Raw genomic sequence first — 16,387 nt, 5'->3', positions numbered from 1 at the left:
ACATCAAGGAGTATTTCAGGCAGAACTTCATGGAGGGTTCCAATAAGAAATGGTGCACCTAAGTAATTGTTCTTATTGGAACAAGCAGGTTGGTCTGGCCTCTGATTGATACATGGGTAGATTTACTTCACTGTACCTTCTCTGTGAGTGACTAGTGACTCAGTGTGACCTAGAGGAATGAGTCCCCTAGATGGGGGGCGGGGGGAAGCAAATGAGTACAAAACAAATCTGGTCTATTTCTTGTTTTGATCCACTCCATCTATCTTTTACATCTTTGGCTGGCAGCAGACGGTGCAGAAGGACTGCAAGCCATCCACATCTCATGGCTGCTTGGCAGAAGATGGTACAATAGGACTGCTAGCCATCCTCATCTCTTGCCTTCCCGGCAGAAGATGGTACAATAGGACTGCTAGCAATCCGTATCGCCTGCCTGCTTACGATAAGATGGTTCAATAGGACTGACTGCAAGACTAAAGAGAATGACCTGGTCAAGTCACCTCTAATGTAGTCCCTGCACCCATGTCTGCCCAGGTGCTCCTGGCCGACGTGGCCAGGAGCACCTCGGACATGAAGATGACAGCTACCAGTCCTACTGTACAGTCTGCTGCCACAAGGCAATGGGTTGCTGCTGCTGTATAGCAATGCAGTACCACGTCTGCCAGCACCCAGGAGACATACGGTGACGGTTAGCTGAGCGGGCTCCATGCTTGCCGTGGTAAGGCGTCTGCACAGGTAACTCAAGAAAAAAGGCGTGAAACGATTGTCTGCTGCTGCCTTCACGGAGGGAGGGAGGGAACGGGGGCCTTATGATATGTACCCAGAACCACCCGCGACAATGTTTTAGCCCCATCAGGCATTGGGATCTCAACCCAGAATTCCAATGGGCAGCGGAGACTGCGGGAACTGTGGGATAGCTACCCACAATGCAACACTCCGGAAGTCGACACTTGCCTCGGTATTGTGGAAGCACTCTGCCGAGTTAATGCACTTAATGCACTTAGAGCATTTTCTGTGGGGACACACACACTCGAATATATAAAAACGATTTCTAAAAAAACGACTTCTATAAATTCAACCTAATTTCGTAATGTAGACATACCCTTACTTGAGCATGGACAGGGGGTTTTGTAGGGAAAGAATAATGGCTCAAGGGAGAACACTAGATTTGTTTAGGTGTAAACTGAAGGCTCAAGGGAGTATACCAAAGTTGTTTTGTAGACAATAGGAACTGATCATTCCTGGCTATAGGTGGTGTTCCTTGGAGGGAGCTCACAGTGCAATTTGGGAGCTTCACTATTTTGGATACCAATAAAGGATTTATTACTAGAATTGGTCTGATAACTACTGAGCTGGGTGTGTGCAGGCATGGGTTTATTAACATCTGGAGCAGAGATTCCCCCATCATGCAGTGCTTCCCCACTTTTCTGGTTCCAGAGTTCCGTGCGGTTCTTGTCTTGGAATCTCCGTTTTCCATTCTGTATGCTAATGAAGATGCCTCCTTGTTCCATCTTCGATGCAAATGAGGCTAGGGGAGTTTCCTTAATCCTGTCACCCTTGTCCCAGGGGTTAAGGCAGGGACGGGCAAACTACAGCACGTGGGCCAGATCCAGCCCATCAGGGCTTTGGATCCGGCCTGTGGGATGTTGACCTGAATTTGATGGGTTAGTTGTTATGGCTCGCCACTGATTGCATCGAACCAGAAGATTTATAGGTTCTTATCCAATTCAGACTACAGAGTTTAAGAACTCAGAGAGTTCTATATCGGGAGAGGATTCTTGGCGTACTTGGCAAGAACATGTACGCTGAGGACAATACCAAATTGACAAAACCTTTATTGAAATTAACATAAAAATAAGAAATGCAATGAAACTTATAACTGCAAAACAGTAAAAGAATTCGAAAACTCCTGGTGGTAACTTCTCTCTTATAAGTACCTTAACCTAACATACTCACACCCTTCCTTGAGGACCCGGTAATAGGAGATGAAGGACCAGCCTCACTCCTGGCATGCCCGATTACGCAATGGTGCTGGCTTCCCCAGTGATTAGGAATGTTGAGTAGTTATACTATACTGCATAAGCTGAGCTGATAGAAGATAGAATAGATAGATAGAGCTTAGAATTTAGAAGGGTGGAATTTATCCCTAAAGCTAACCCTAAAGACTGACTATTGAATCGCTCTTACAGGGTATTTTATAGGATCCTGACCTATGTAATTCAGGCCCAACCTACTATACCCAAATCTTATTTCTGACCCTAAGAAATTTATGGGTACCCTTCTTCTATAGGTTAGTGGATTATGACATTTACTTTCTAAATATATTAATAAGGATTATCTCATTCCAAAACTGCCAACCTCGGCCCTCTTGATGACCTCCAAGTTGTGGTGTACTCTGCAGTTACCAACCGGTTGCAGAAGTCAGATAAACCTGTGATGTGATGTGGATAAAAGTTCCTCCCTTTGGTTCCCCAAAGTTCAGGGACCATTCTTATCTGTGCCAAAGGCTGCCACATTTTGTGCTGACATAGTTATAACTGATTATACTTTTTGCTATATAGCAGATCTTACCGGATCTTATAGGCCAGTAGGCTTCTTCCATTTCAGCATTTCAGCAAAATTTATTATTAGGAAACACATGCCTCAACACATCCTAAATTCCAAGAAATTAATACTGATAAAATATAAGAATAAAATGGATTAATTTAAGAAAAGAAACATATTAATTGATACTGCTGGCTGGATTAGTAGGATATAATAGATAGCAAAATAATCCTATGGACTACAGGGATTGCCACCCCTGTGGCGCCACAAGGCTAAGGCAGGCTGCCTGCCTGCCCTAGCCCCGCACCGCTCCCAGAATTGGCCAGCACCACATCCCTGCAGCCCCGCGGGGGGGGGGGGGGGAAGGGGGGGAGCAGAGGGCTCAGCGCACCACCCTCGCCTGCAGGCATCGCCCCCTGCACCTCCCATTGGCTGGGAACGGGAACTGCGGCCAATGGGAGCTTTGGGGGAGGTACCCGCAGGTGAAGGCAGCGCGTGGAGCCCTCTGCACCTCCTCCCCCAGGGGCCACAGGGGCATGATTCCAGCTGCTTCTGGGAGTGGCATGGGGCTAGGGCAGGCAGGGAGCCTGCCTTAGCCCCACTGCACACTGCTGCCACCCCGGAGCCACTCAAGGTAAGCAGTGCCGGGCCGGAACCTGCACCCCAAACCCCTGCCCTGAGCCCCCTGCTGCACCCCTTACCCTTACTTCTGAACCCCAACCCCCTGCCTTGATCCCTAAAGCTAACCCTAAAGACTGACTATTGAATCGCTCTTACAGGGTATTTTATAGGATCCTGACCTATGTAATTCAGGCCCAACCTACTATACCCAAATCTTATTTCCGTACCCTAAGAAATTTATGGGTACCCTTCTTCTATAGGTTAGTGGATTATGACATTTACTTTCTAAATATATTAATAAGGATTATCTCATTCCAAAACTGCCAGCCTCGGCCCTCTTGATGACCTCCAAGTTGTGGTGTACTCTGCAGTTACCAACCGGTTGCAGAAGTCAGATAAACCTGTGATGTGATGTGGATAAAAGTTCCTCCCTTTGGTTCCCCAAAGTTCAGGGACCATTCTTATCTGTGCCAAAGGCTGCCACATTTTATGCTGACATAGTTATAACTGATTATACTTTTTGCTATATAGCAGATCTTACCGGATCTTATAGGCCAGTAGGCTTCTTCCATTTCAGCATTTCAGCAAAATTTATTATTAGGAAACACATGCCTCAACACATCCTAAATTCCAAGAAATTAATACTGATAAAATATAAGAATAAAATGGATTAATTTAAGAAAAGAAACATATTAATTGATACTGCTGGCTGGATTAGTAGGATATAATAGATAGCAAAATAATCCTATGGACTACAGGGATTGCCACCCCTGTGGCGCCACAAGGCTAAGGCAGGTGGCCTGCCTGCCCTAGCCCCGCACCGCTCCCAGAAGTGGCCAGCACCACATCCCTGCAGCCCCGGGGGGGTGGGAAAGGTGGGGAGCAGAGGGCTCAGCGCACCACCCTCGCCTGCAGGCATCGCCCCCTGCACCTCCCATTGGCTGGGAACGGGGAACTGCGGCCAATGGGAGCTTTGGGGGAGGTACCCGCAGGTGAAGGCAGCAAGTGGAGCCCTCTGCACCTCCTCCCCCAGGGGCCGCAGGTGCATGATTCCAGCTGCTTCTGGGAGTGGCATGGGGCTAGGGCAGGCAGGGAGCCTGCCTTAGCCCCGCTGCACACTGCTGCCACCCTGGAGCCACTCAAGGTAAGCAGTGCCGGGCCGGAACCTGCACCCCAAACCCCTGCCCTGAGCCCCCTGCTGCACCCCTTACCCTTACTTCTGAACCCCAACCCCCTGCCTTGATCCCCCAGTCCCCTGCCCTGAGCCCCGTCCTGCACTCCACACCCTATCCCTGCACCCCAACCCCCTGCCCCCAACCCCCTGCCCTTAGCCCCCTCATATACCCCGCACTCCTCCTGAGCCCCAACCCCTTGCCCTGAGACCCTTCCTGCACATCGCAGCCTCTTCCTGCACACCGCACCCCCACCCACATCCAAAACCCTGCCCCAGCCCTACATTCATGGCCCTGCATGCAATTTCCCCACCCAGATGTGGCCCTCGGGCCAAAAAGTTTGCTCACCCCTGGGTTAAGGTGTGTCTCCCACTGCCTTTTCATTGCTTTTTGTAAGTCTTTCTTCTGATTGGTTTTGGTTTAAGCAGAGGCTGGGGGGTGGAGTGGGGAAGGTCATTCATGAGTTAGACAGGCTGGGTTCTGTGCCCTATTTCCCCAAGAACACAAAGCTGATAGGTAACAAGTCTCTCTGTTGATGGGGTGCTTGTGCTGAGCTTGTGTCCCCATCAAATCCTTACTCTGTGGTACCGGGTCTGATCTTCAGTCCATTGCAGCCACCACATCAGTCGCTGGATCCAGCAAATCAGTAGAACCAGACCAATTGCTAGTATAATTTGGAAACCAATGATCACCACAAAGGGGTGAAGCATGATATTCAAAAGACCTGTTGCACTGGGGCTCCACCCAAGCAAAGTCTCCCATCAGGAGTGATGGCCTGTGTTTTTAACTGTAGCTGCTAGGCTAGAGATCTCCTGGGTGTGGTGCTGAATCTCGAGTTTGCCATTCTTCCCCAAAGTGAGGAGCTTCTGCAGCTCACTCTGTGAGGAGGGATGAGTTAGTAGTCCCTTAATCGCAGTGAGACCCATGCCCAGTGAGATGGGGAAACCTTCTTGTAGAGCTCAGGGTAGGCTTTCAAATGTTGCACCGTCTATATAGGCACTGTACACTTAATATCACAACTAACAGTAGTGATTACATTACAGAAACAGTGATTAACGTGAGGCACCATGGGTTGAATCCAATGTCCATTAATCAATACAATATTACATCTTGTTCTTAAAAACACACATGCTTTACCAACATAGACAATAAGAGACCCCTCTTCCTGGATAACATTGAAGGAACAGTGAGATTTATTTCCAGATTGTGGGAAGAAGCATTCATCATGTTCCTCCAGTGCCTCACAGAGCTAGCCCAAACCTTCTTTTCTCCTACACCCCTTTACATTTACTGTGTTCCACACATTATCTTTCTGCCAGGCCCAAGCGTTAGGATCTCTGGATTACATCACTGAGTTATCATTAATCTGTAATCCCAGTGGGATTACTGGGTGGATTACTTGAATTTCTTTGCCTGCCACAGTTATCAGGAACAACTACAAGCTTTGCTGGTGGTGATTGTATGAAGCATTAACTAGTCTCCACCAGGGCCGGAGGACTAATTCTTCCTCCGTTATATGGGGCCAAATCAAGTTGATTGCCTCCATGGGACTTTGTCCTGCTATGGCTTGTCGAATCATTCCCATGATTACGTTCTGGCTGAGAACTTGAGCTTGCTCACACGCTGAGGTCAATGAGACATTATTCTGGAGGGACTGTACACCAGACAGCATTAACTCTTCATCTTCTTCTAGGAGTCCTTCCCACTCAGGAAATACCTTACTTATTAACTGCTGTTCTTCACTTAACTGTTTCAAAGATGCAGTTAATGGGGTTCCCATCTTTCCTATATTTTTGGTGGCATATGATAGTTTATTAGCCAGAACTTCTATGTTTGTGGCATCAACTAAAGAGATTCTTATTCCTACAGCTGCAATCCAATCACTTAATTCCCTTTTTACACTATTTACACGGGCGGCCCCTTGCCACATTCTTACCCATTCATCCCAACCCTTATGGCTAGTTCCAATCAAGGGAGCTCATACAGGTGCAGTGTGAGAGATAGTCATACCTTCTAAGTGGATTTGAACCTCCTTCAGAGAAGTCTGAGGTTGAAGAACCAAATGTTCTTGTTGATCCAATTTCAACAAATTGGGTCCTGAAACTGGGGTTCTTAAACGTCAGAGGGGAGCGAGGTTTGTGATCAGAGGGTCAAAATTTAAAACTGTTTTTTGTTGTTGGCCCAATTCCATTCTGTACAATCTGGGCTAATGGAATCCCTCCGAAATGGCAATGTGCCAATAGAATTTAAACCAAATTGTTGGCATGAGCTTGTCACAATGTGTGCCCTTTAATGGAATTACCCAGTCTGGGGGACCTTGCTGAATCAGGTCATGTCCAGTTCAGTAGTTCCCAGTTTATGAGGAACTGTGTGATATCCTTGCTTGCTGGCGTGATCAGAGATAGCTGCAGTTCATCTTCAGGTAATGGAGGCGTCTGGGTTCCAACGACAATGATGACACATAGGGGCATGGTTGCTCCCCAAACAGTGGAGGAAACCAGGACTATCCTGCACCTTCCGCCACCTGAGAGGTGTTTGATGGTGTACGTCCCTTTTGAGACCACGACGGCTTACAGAAGAATGGGATGGAGTCTGGTGTGGTCTCAGTTTCATAACAAAACTCGAGTGACTTCCCGGTGGCACGCTGCGTGCAATTGGCAAACCTTTCCCGGGGCAACCCGAGGAGTTGCCGACAGCGTAGAACTGACAGCAATGCTGCAGGGCCAGGGGGTTGCTCCCATTCCCATAGAATCCATGCATGAGGCACAGCAATTTTACTTCCTGGCAACTCTCTGGCAAGCACCTCCAGAGGTTCAGAGGGGTCACAGGTTTAGCATAGAGCCTGGACGGCATCAGACTCCAGACACTTATGAACAGCAGGGTGCTGGTGCAACGGTGGGATGTCATGGCTCATGTTCGGGACCTGTGAAGGGGCAGAGAAGAGAGAACAAACTCCCCCTCCCCCTCCCCCCCGTATATACTGGGAGAGTCCGGGACCAATATTGTAGGGTGAACATAAAGCAGTGACCTACGTGAGGGTGGCCATAATAAGCTGAGGACTTCTCTGACCTTTTCCTACCTCAACATTGGGGTAGGTACTGAGAAACTCTCCCGATGTGTATTTTCCAATGGCCTCAAGAGGTTCCTTCTTGCTAGCCAAGAAGGGTGGCTGGCAGGATGGAGAAGGCAGTTATACTATTCCTTGAGGGACAGGTGGTTTTACTCTTCCGCTCTTTGAGCTGTAAGGAATGAAACCATTTCCACCAGGGTTTCCCATTTTTCCCATTCAGGATTTCTACCTGATAAACACCAGGGCTGGCCCAATTCACAGTAAAGCAGGGCCATCCCAGGTGTGTGTCAAAGAGTGCTCCTTTGCTGAAAACGTCCTGTACATTACTGGTTGGCCCAAATCCCATAGTAAGGGAGGTTTCCCCCAGCCTAGATTTTTGTCCATGTTTTGCTGTACTATGCCCAGCTGTGCTGCCGCTCACTTGTGTAAAGCAGTTATCGTCTCTACTAAGATTTGTACCCATTCATCTGTTGCCACCTTCCCTTCCCAGGCACTAGGAAGTTCCACTCCCAACCTCCAACTTTCAGGCATGTGCATTTGCCTTCCAGTCATAACTTCAAAGGGAGTGTACCCATGTATCACCTTAGAGCCTCTTAGAACCATTAAGATAGTTGGTAGCTTTTCATCCCAACCCGCTCTGAGCTCTTTACTTGTTTTTCAAAGCTTCCTTTAGTGTGCGATTGGTTTGTTCAACTTGTCCAGAGGACTCAGGGTGTCCAGCTATGTGGAAATGTCGCTTAATGCCTAAAGCCTTACATAGCTCTTGCATAACATCTCCCACAAAATGGAATCCCAAATCTGAAACAATTACTCTGGGAATTCCCATTCCTGAGAAAACTATGTTAAAGAGCAGCTTAGCAGTGACTAAGGCAGTGTTGGTTTTAGTAGGGATGGCTTCCACCCATTTGGAGAAGGGATCTAGTATTACCAGGCAGTATTTATTCCCTCTACTGGTGGTGGGTAAAGGGCCTATGTAATCTATCTGAATCTGGGACCAGGGACAGCGATCAGCATTAACCTTGGTGCACTGCAGACAATTATCACACCACTGATCTATATCCGCTTTCATGCCTGGCCACCCCCCTGTAACTTTAACCCTATTTAAAGTATCCTGTTTTTCTTTATGCCCTTGCTCATGCACAAACTGAATCAGGTCCCCCCCGGCACCTGTCTTGGGACTATCCAGTGTCTTTGACAATCTGCCTCCACTGCCCACCAGACATCTCCAACCTGCTCAATCCTGTATTTTCCTGTGAGATCTTTCCCTGTCTTGGCTAAGGACTGGACTTCTGTATCCCCATCTTTAAGGGTACTTAAGCCCAAGGTATCTATTCCTTTGCCTGAAGTGTTTCCTCGGGTAGTAACTGCTTCTATTTGTTCTACCTGGTCTGTGTCTCTAGTGTTGTTACTAGTAGCAGCAGCTTTGGCTAAGGCATCAGCTCTGTTGCTCAGGGTGCTTCTTCTGAGTGATTTTCCTGATGTCCCTTTGTATGAGTCATCCAGGTGTCTTCAGTTTTTTCCTTGATAACCTGTTTATCAGTGGGTCTCCCTCCGGAGATCCACCAGGGACTTAGAATGCTTACTGATGCTCCGGTGTCCACTAGCAATTGGGCTAATATCCCTGGGTTCCCCACTGTAGACCTCACAGTGGGTCTCCCCTATACGTCGCACTGAAGTCTTGTGATCAGCTGGGGAGGCCTGCGGGGAACCGGGCACCCCTACTGATCATCCGACTCCCTCGAGAGCCTCCACTCAGAAGAGAGGGCAGGGATCTGGTTTTGCTAGGGAGTGGGCATGGGGGACACACTCCGTATTGGGGCAGTGGGCCGAGGGGGGGCTGCCTGCATTAACCCTGTTCTCCGCATGACCTGAGACAAAGCATTAATCAGGATGCTGAGGGGCTGATGATCATATTTTCCCATATCCTCCCCTAACTTCACCAGCTCCATCCAAATCATGTTCCTAAGGGTCTCCTTGGGTCCGTGCTGCCCAGGGTTGTGGGAGGTAGGGGGATTAGAATTGGGAAGGCGACTGGCAGAGTGAGGACCTTTATTCACAAATGTGATAGCCTGTACTGCCTCTGAGGTAGTCTTTTTGCTGATTTGTCTTTTTAAGACGCCAGTCTCTCGCAGCAAATCCCCTGCTTGTTTGATTTTTGCCACTAGTTCATTCCAGGTTAGGTGTTCTATATCCACAGCCCCCATGGTCATTTTTGTCTGAGAATTTAGTCCTGCATAAACGCTGTGTACTAATTCAGGGCCCTGATAATGGGAAGTGATAATCCCATTCTCTTCTGTCTGGGGTAATGGATCAGTGAGAGCTGCCAGCATCTTTTTTCGAATAAGATAAGCTGCGGGGGCCTCTCTGGTTTCTGCTCTTCCATTATACATATTTTCTTGAGGGAAGAAGCAGGCAGTAATATTTTGAGGGCACTTATCATGCATTCCTGGGCTCCAGTGACAGTCCACTCCGAAGAACTTATGCCTATGTCCAGAGCATCTGCATCACAAGGAGAGGCGCATAACTGAGACAATTGGGTTAAGTCCATGGCATCAGCAGAGGGGCACATTTGCCGAATGTGAGCCAGCCATGCCACGGCAGTGTCACAGTTCAGTGGCCCCAGTCTCTTGGCAATAGCCTTGGCCTGACTAGGAGACCACCTTGCTATGTCCTTGCTCCATCGTGGGAAGATTGACTCCTGCAACTATGTGTTTAACCTCCCTTGTGGAAACAGAGGCAACATTATGCGTGTGTGGCCAATCAGGGTTGAATGGGTTTTTGGGGTCAGCATCAGGGGGGTCTCTATTTTCCTAGGAGGCTCCAAATTGTAATCCTCTCTCAACCTTACAGCCGCTATCACCCTCTTATCGGCGCTAAGTTGGGCATGCAATTTACTAATATCTGCCTCACACTTCTGATGGCCTGCTGCTGCCTTGGCTGCCTTATTCTCATCTACAAGGAAGCAAGTTGCTACTCTCTCTTCTTCTAATCAAATTGTTGTGTGTGTTAACTCTTTCCTATACTGTTCTGCATTCCTGTTGGCCTTGTCTCTCTCCTCTTGCATATTTCTAAGTACAGTCACTATTTTAAGCTTTTCTGCTATAAATTCACACCCGTCTGTCTCACATTTGTTCAAACACTCCTTTCCAGCCCCCTACTGAATGCTCGTGGCTTTGTGTAGGGCCTAGCTTTGTCCAGCGAAGCCACCTGGTTAATATGGCTGGGCCTGAGCCCAGAGGTGGCAGCACCCCCTGTGCCGGACCAATGGCATGTGCTGAGCCTTGTGTCACAGGGAACCAGGCCCACTGCAGCCAGCGGCCCCTCCCTTGGGAGGATGCCTGCTGACTCGCAGGGCCAAGGTCGTGCCGAGGCTTCCCAGAAGTTGTCGGAAGAGCCGGGTGTTGGGACCCTTGTGCAGAGACCCTGTTGAAGGACATCCCGCAGGGGGCTGCCGTGAATGATTGATAAGGGAGTGAATGTGGGGTAATGTTCAGCTGGCACCACTCTGCAGTCCCCTCCTAAAGTATTAATTCGGTAAAAATGAGTAGCCGCACACCCACTGGGCATGCTTGCAAGACATGTGATTCCTTTGAGGAAAAAAAGTATAAAAATCCAGCAAATTAAATTACTGTTGGGGGATTCCTTAATTAACGCTTGAAGAAGCAACGCTGCTAGACAGAGTAGCCAAAACTCTGCTCCATGGGCTCGAGAAGGACTGTGAGCCAGAGGGGTTTCCAGGCAGCCAAGGCCTGGCCTCGAGGGAATCCAAGACAGAGCAGAGGGCTGAAGAGACCAGACCTGGAGAGAAGAAGTCATCCATAGAATTGGTAACTACCTTCTCTGTTTGCCAAGCAGGAACTGTGTGAGGCTAGCACAGGGCCTATTTGTGTATGTTTGTGAGGAATGTATAGCTCGCTCAGAGGAATGTATAGCTCTTACTGTATTGTTCTTTAATGTCTCACATAGGAGTTCTGTGCTTAATGTAACCCTTTACCACTTGTGTAATTCCTTCTCAAATAAACTGCAGTGTATGCAAGTTAATCACTGTTGACCTTTTTCTCTGGTATGACAATAAGCTGCTCCACTGGGAGCATTAAAGATCCATTCAGGAGTAGTAGCCCCTTGTGCCAACACCGGGGTGGGGTGGGAGAGTTACGATGCAGTGAACCGGCCTTGAGTGAGGGCAGCTGCCAGCCGCCCAGGTGCAGTGAAACACTCTCCTTCCCTCCTGTGCATTGCCTGCCTGCTGCCAGTGCCCCCTCCCCCCTGGCAGGGAGCGCCAGCACAACCCCGAAGCCCCCTCCCCGGGCTGCTCCGGCTCAGACCGTGCACTGACCAAGCATCCCCTACTCCTGCAGGCAGGGGAGGGCGGGGGCTAAGAAGGACCCTGTAGTGTTCACACAGGCGGGCATACACCCCACAGGGGGCCCGGAAGGGAGAGGCCTGCAGATGGTGGACACTGTCATTAGAAAAGCTCCCTCCCCCCTGGGCGCTACTGCTCCCTCACGCACATTGAGCCAGCTCGTGCAATGGCTGCTGGCCTAGCAGCCCAAACAGCTTCTCCTTGCCAAGCACCATGGGGCACTGAGGGACAAGCTCAGGGCCAGCTGCCTGAGGCAGAGCCTGCTGTTTCCAGACACTGCAGAGCTGGCACTGTGCTAGCTTGATGGGGGGAGACCCAGCCCTTAGACCTGCTCCCACCCTGCACGCCAGCACGTAGAATATCTAGAGAGAGAACCCACAGAGATAAGATCGATAACATGGCCCATCTCCTCACTCTCGTGTGACTCAAACCCTCTCACGCACGCACAGGGTGCTTGCGTGGTGGTGGGCAGACAGCGGCTGTATTTTCAACTGTTTTGATGTGTTATCGCTTAAACTGTGGTAGTGGGAACGCTACAGCATCTTTAGCTGGACACAGATACTTTTAACACTCGATACCCCAGTATATTGTGATCATAATGCAAATCTTTAGACCCACGTGAAAAAAAACCCTAAAGATTAAATTATTTTCTGGCAACTGGCAAATCCATAAACAAACCAGCCAAATCGGTCAAATACCCAGGGCTGTGTGAAGACAAAGGCTGGAGCCTCCCAGGGGATGGAAATTCCCTTTTGTGGAGGGTTTAAGATTTCAGCAGCTGGGTTTGTGCGGAGCTGGAGCAGAGTGGAACATTGCAAAGTTCAGCGCAAAGGGAAATCCCCCCCCCCCATTTTTCTGCTTTGAGTTGATCAAAATGTTTCCTTTTGACCTTGGCTTTTTTCACCTGTTTTATGTGGTAACAGAGCTCCAATCCCAGCACCAAATAATAATAATAAACAGGCCTGAAACCAAACGTCTTTTTGAAGGGGAGAAATGGGACCGTTTTGTTGTGACAATGTCACAACAGGAGGAGGCGACAATCTTGGGACTTTCACCCCATTCCCCCCCACCTCCCCCCCCGGCCATCACACATTATGTCGGTGAAACGTCCCTTATGCATAGTATTATTATGGCCACGGGGAGAAGATTTTGCTTTGTAGACATTTGTCTGCCTGCAAACATTTCCCCTGCTGTTGTTCCAAACAACACCCATGATCCCTAGCAGGGACACCAGACTAGACCCCCATTTCTGCTCCGCCGGTGCCTGGGACAGGGTTAATGCCTCAGTTTGCACTAACCCGGGTTTGAGCTGCTGATATCCCTCTGGTACACCCCATGAGTGACGGGGAAACCATTATTCAGTCAGGGGCAGCTGGGTTCTGTCAAATCTGGAGCAGGTTCCATTTGCAGAGACCTGCTAGATCTGGGCAGGGGAGGTTTGGGAAGGCTGCTGGCTGTTTCAAAGTCCTCTCAGAGGGGTGGTTGGCAACTATGGGCCATTTGATGGTTGGCTACCTGTCCCAAGGGTGCTGAGTTGCGATGCCAGTCACCCTTGGGCAAACAACGGGAGGCCGATGCTGCGGCCGGTCAGTTTCCTCTGCATGTGGCACGGGCTATTTTAGGTCAAGCAGGCTGGGCTGGTCCTGCTGCTATGCGAAGCCCTGTGTCAACAAGGATGCAGCTGGGAAGGAACCAAACAGCAGCTTGCTTAGCACGTTGTGAACTCCTGGCTGGGTCTGTACGTCCACAGGCTGCGTGCCAGCCAGCTGGTGCTCAGAGAGAGGCGATGACTTGGCGCACATTCCTGTGTCCCACGCTCCATGGGTCAGGCAGGGCGCTGGGGCATATGCCAGCCACGTGGCAGGGATGCATTAGCAATTGGCTTGCCAAGTGTCTGTTGATCTGTGTTCCGCTGGATGGCAACCAATGTGGCATTTGTTTCCCTCCGTGGCCATGGGGTTCAGTGGAGCAGCAGTGATGGGCCAGCCGTATCCCTGCCCTGTTTGTCAGGAGTGCCAGGAGCCTTTCATTCTGGATTCCCTGGGTTCCAGGAGCCCTGGGGGAGGCTGTGAGTGAGACACACCACTGAAATCCTGACTAGTTAGCGCAAGCTGTGTCTCCAGTCAAAGCCCCCACTGACAGACCATCTGCACTGAACACAGACAAACAGGGCCAAGCACAATGCGTCTTCGTCCTCCCCACAGGGTGTCCGGTGTCTGAGGGGGTTACACAGGAGCTGAGCAAAACACTCATACAGCCACTAGGGTTAACCTAGGTCTCAAGATGTAGAGATGGGCCCGAGCCCCAGATTCAGCTGGGAATCCTGTGGGTGGGGCAGTGTGGCTCAAACTACTCATAATGAGGAACCCCACTTAACCCAGCCAAGCAGAGATGGGGTGTAAGGCAGGGTGCCCGATAGGCATGTCCTCCAGTCCAAAACCAGCCCACAACTGCTCCTGCAGAGCCCAAGCTGCTAGACCTAGCAAGCACTACAGCCCAATGGCACATGGACTTTCTGCCCTAGTGTACCATGGGAGCCTCACATACCACCAACACCTGCACAATATCCACAACAAAATAAAGATGCATGTAAATCTCATCTAGAAACTGGCAGGTATGAACTGGGGAGCTGATGCAAAACCTCTGCAGATTGAATTATTTTTCTGGAAACTGACAAATCCATAAACAAACCAGCCAGACCAGTCAAATACCAGCCAGGTAGTCACCCTACCCAGGGCTGTGCGACGACAAAGGCTGGAGCCTCCCAGGGGTGGAAACATTGCAAAGTTTGGCGCGGAGGAAAATTTCCCCCCCCCCAAACTTTTCTGCTTTCAGTTGATCGAAATGTTGCCTTTTGGCCTTGGCTTTTTTCATCTGTTTTGTGTGGTAGCAGAGCTCCAATCCCAGCACCAAATAATAATAATAAATAGGCCTGAAACCAAACGTCATTTTGAGGAAGAGAAATGGGACTGTTTTGCTGCAACAATATCACAATGGGAGGAAGCGACAATCTCGGGACTTTCACCTCCCCGAAAACAAAATATGGGTCATGCCCCATGTTCAATGGCCATGCTGGGGTGCTCTGGAGGAGTGCAATACCTGCATAGTATTATGATGGCCACGGGGGAGAAGATTTTGCTTTGTAGACATTCGAACCACCCATCTGCCTGCAAACATTTCCCCTGCTGTTGTTCCAAACAACACCCATGATTCCTAGCAGGGACACCAGACTAGACCCCCATTTCTGCTTCACTGGTGTCTGGGACAGGGTTAATGCCTCAGTTTGCACTAACCCGGGTTCAGGCGTCTGATATCCCTCTGATTCAGGGGTGGCCAACCTGAGCCTGAGAAGGAGCCAGAATTTACCAATGTATGTTGCCAAAGAACCACAGTAATACGTCAGCAGCCCCCCATCAGTTCCCTACCCCCGCTCCCAGTGCCTCTCGCCCACCAGTAGCCCCACCGATCAGCGCCTCCCCCTCCCACTCCGCACCTCCCAGTCAGCTGTTTTGTGGCATGCAGGAGGCTCTGGGGGGTAGGGGGAGAAGCGAGGGCATGGCAGGCTCAGGGAAAGGGGTGGGAAGAGGTGGAGTGGTGGCAGGACCTGTGGCAGAGCCAGGGGTTGAGCAGTGAGCACCCTCTGGCCCATTGGAAAGTTGGCACCTGTAGCTCCAGCCACAGAGTCAGTGCCTATACAAGGAGCCGCATATTAACTTCTGTAGAGCTGCATGTGGCTCTGGAGCCACAGGTTGGCCACCCCTGGATTATGGGATCATTATGGGCACAGCCAAATCAACACCACAACCATGGCTTCCTGTACTGGTGCACATCCACCCACCCCAAATTAGCCATGACATGAGTTAAGAGTACTAACTTATTTGAGGGAACAAGGATCTTCTAGTATATGGAGATCTAAACAACATACTGAGATTCCAATTCCAATCCAGAAAAACTTTCTGGCTTGCAGCACAAGAGGTTAAATACTCAGGGTTTCCCCCTGAAGATCAATGGCAAGCAAGGTGGAAGGACACCAACATCCTGAGCAAATACCTCATCAGGGATGCAACTGAAGAACCCAGTGGCTTTTCAGCCCTATGGGAAATATGGTCCATACATCCACACATCACATGGCAGATATGCCTACCTCCTCTATAAATGGGGACTGAGACACAATCTTATGTGTTACTGCAGAAATGGACTTCAAACTATGGAACATCTTGTCAACCAATGGCCCCAAATGATCATATCCTGGTGGTATCTCTGTGTCAGGTGATGTGGAATGGATGGCAATCAGTGAGATCGCCAACCTAGACTCGGACATGGATGTTGCTGTTCTGAAGCCATATGAAGGAAGAAGATGGAGAGAGACATTAACTAGTGTGAAGTGCTGATCTCCAATAAAAGATGTTATATCCTGCCCAACAAGAAAAAGTGGGACATTAAAAAGGACAAACGACTTTGTTGTTTGGCTGTTACCACCTGTGATGATCTGTATCCCTGTTTTCACCTTTTTTACAAGGCTAAATTTTGCACAAAGTAAGCCTTGTGAGGTATCATTTGAAAACTCAGAATTTGCTGACCATTATTGTCCACATAAAATATACGTGACAACATTGCATG

Source organism: Natator depressus, chromosome 7, assembly GCF_965152275.1.
Source record: "Natator depressus isolate rNatDep1 chromosome 7, rNatDep2.hap1, whole genome shotgun sequence".
Lineage (NCBI taxonomy): Eukaryota > Metazoa > Chordata > Testudines > Cheloniidae > Natator > Natator depressus.
Note: the sequence above shows the minus strand (reverse complement) of the source record.